Source organism: Protomyctophum bolini (assembly GCF_963924005.1).
Source record: "Protomyctophum bolini genome assembly, chromosome: 3".
Taxonomy (NCBI): Eukaryota; Metazoa; Chordata; class Actinopteri; order Myctophiformes; family Myctophidae; genus Protomyctophum; species Protomyctophum bolini.
In genome coordinates, this window is record NC_137864.1 from 32,666,456 (window position 1) to 32,669,568 (window position 3,113).

The window sequence follows — 3,113 nt, forward strand, 5'->3', positions numbered from 1 at the left end:
ACTTGTTTAGAAAGCTACAGTCCCATTCATCATGTTTTTGCTTTCCGTTCCACTGTGGTGAGCGCTGTAGCGCAGAGGAATGGTGCTATACAACAATAGCCACCGGTTGATGGATGGGAACTCTGCTCCGCTACGTTTGTTACTGGATTTTGTACTTTCTATTTCTGCTGCTTCTACTTATCAGTAACTGAAATGGCAGAATCCCTTCTTCGATGTTATGCCATGTCTTGTCTTGTCATGCCACGTCGTGGTAGCTATAGGCCTACTATATGTTACGTTAAGCTACATTGCCTTCTCATTTGACCTTAGAATCCATTCTTTCCACTATACACTACAATAAGTGCAACATTGTGGAACATTAATTAACATGAAAGTTCAACCTTTGAACCTTGAAATGAAAATCTATATTGCATTACCAATGGTGCATTGCTCATACACCATCTCAAATGTGCATAATGGAACAACTATATTTTAAGCAGACCGACTCTTACATTTTACATGCTTCGTGTGGTGTAATTGATATAAAATAAGTTATTTTTTGAGTGAACTACTCCTTTAAGTAATTATTTTTCCACTTTTGTAATTTCAGTTCATCGTTAAACAGTATACATGCATCCAAAGCACTTTACATGTTTACTGTGCATTACATTCACCATTACATACACATTCACACACCGATCGAACCGGCAGAGGAAACCATGCAAGGCACCAACCTCAGGAGCAATTAGGGTTTCTATGGGCTCAGATCCACGCCAATATTATCTGTGTGTTCGTAAAAGAAAATGCGTAAAAAAACAATCTGTAAAAGAAAAATGCGTAAAAAAACAATCTGTAAAAGAAAAATGCGTAAAAGTTACAGATGCTTTTTTTGGTTCCCCAGTGATATCACTGCCAAAAATCACATGACGGCTGAGAGCCAATCACTTACGAACAGAAAAAAAAACAAGCTAAGTTACAGATGGTTTTTTTGGTTCACCAGTGATATCACTGCCAAAAATCACATGACGGCTGAGAGCCAATCACGTGAGGCCTTTTCCTCTACCCAATCAAAAAGCTCCATAAGTCTGCCTGGCAACTGAGGTTGCCATGTTTGTCTGGGGCTACGTTATAAGTATAAGTATAAGTTTATGAGTTACAAGTTTAGCTATTATATCCATATCTTGTCTTAAAACAACCACTTAATGGCATTATTGACTAATTCATTATTTTATAATGATATATATATATGATATATATATATATATATATATATATAAGTTTATGATTTACAAGTTTAGCTATATATCCATATCTTGTCATAAAACAACCACTCAATGGCCAATTGACTAATTCATTATTTTAGTAGCCAATATTAAATAGGGGGGTCTCAAGATTCGGGGACCCCCAGGGACCCCCCGGGACCCCCCAGGGACCCCAAATGGTAACTAATTTTTCAACCGTTTTTTGACGGGGGTTGGCTTGTTGTGATTGTGTCGCCCCCCTGGGGGCGTCTTTGGGGGTCTCAAGGTTCAGGGACCCCCAGGGACCCCCCAGGGACCCCCAAATGGTAACTGTCATTTCTCAACCGTTTTTGACGGGGGTGGGCTCGTTGTGATTGTGTCGCCCCCCTGGGGGCGTCTTTGGGGGTCTCAAGGTTCGGGGACCCCTGGGGACCCCCCAGGGACCCCCAAATGGTAACTCTGTCATTTCTCAACTGTTTTGGACGGGGGTGGGCTCGTTGGAATTGTGTCGCCCCCCTGGGGGCGTCTTTGGGGGTCTCAAGGTGCAGGGACCCCCAGGGACCCCCAAATGATAACTCTGTCATTTCTCAACTGTTTTGGACGGGGGTGAGCTCGTTGGAATCGTGTCGCCCCCCTGGGGGCGTCTTTGGGGGTCTCAAGGTGCAGGGACCCCCAGGGACCCCCAAATGATAACTCTGTCATTTCTCAACTGTTTTTGACGGGGGTGGGCTCGTTGTGATTGTGTCGCCCCCCTGGGGGCGTCTTTGGGGGTCACAAGGTTCGGGGACCCCTGGGGACCCCCAAATGGTAACTCTGTCATTTCTCAACCGTTTTGAACGGGGGTCTTCTGTCGTATGTCCTTAGACCTTTAGCTCCGTTGCAGCAAGCCAGTCCAGTGTGTCATTGTCTAGGTCAATTAGCCCACGGTCACCATTCGGTGGCCGGTATATAGGGCAGCTGGTCAGCACATGTTCAACAGTCTGTGATGGGTCCCCACATTCGCAGTGGGCACTGTCTGTGAGACCCCACTTCTGCATAGATGCACCAAAGCGTCCGACACCCGTCCTCAGGCGGTTTAGGGTTGTCCACTCCTTGCGGGGGAGGTGCTGGCCAGGAACATCTGTGGGATCCTCAATGTAGTGGTGAAGCCTGGATGGTTCTGCTGCCTTCCACTGGTCCCTCCATCTTGCCTTCACCCAGGAAGCCTTGGAGGTGTCGGCTGGTGTTGTATGGAGCAGTTCCTGGGCCTGTGTGGCAAAGGGCCGCCGGGACTTGAGACGCATGCGCTGTGGTGTCTCTGTGACGACCCCGTGGAGGAGGTGGGCCTCGCTCAGCTGAGCCCTGCGAGCAAGGGCCAGTGTGGCTGCTTCTCGCCTGACCTCTGCGGGGGCGATTCCAGCAAGGACTGGCAGTTGGTTGGTTGGAGTGGCTCGTAGGCATCCAGAGACAGTCCAGTTTTTGGACATGAGGGCTACGGCTCCAGACTGGGGCACAGTACTCAGCGGTGGGGAACACCAGGGCCTCGGTGGAGATGCGCAGCGTCTTCGTGGACGCTCCCCATGTCGTGCCAGCTAGACGCCTTATCAGTGCTGCACGGGCGGTGGTCTTTCCCTTGACGCCGTCCAGGTGTTGCTTAAAGGACAGAGTTCTGTCGAGCTTCACTCCAAGGTATGTCGGGGAGGACTGGTGCTCTAACCGGGCGTTGTCAACCATTGTCAACGGGTTGCTTCCCTGTTGTAGAGGTGGAACATTGTTGCCACAGTCTTCTCAACACTGAGCTTCAGGCGCCAGTCCTTCAGGTATGAAGACAGGATGTTCATGTCCTCAGAGAGGCCTTCCTCTATTGCTTCCCAGGTTGGTTTGCTGAGCAAAATTGCCAGGTCATCTGCGTAG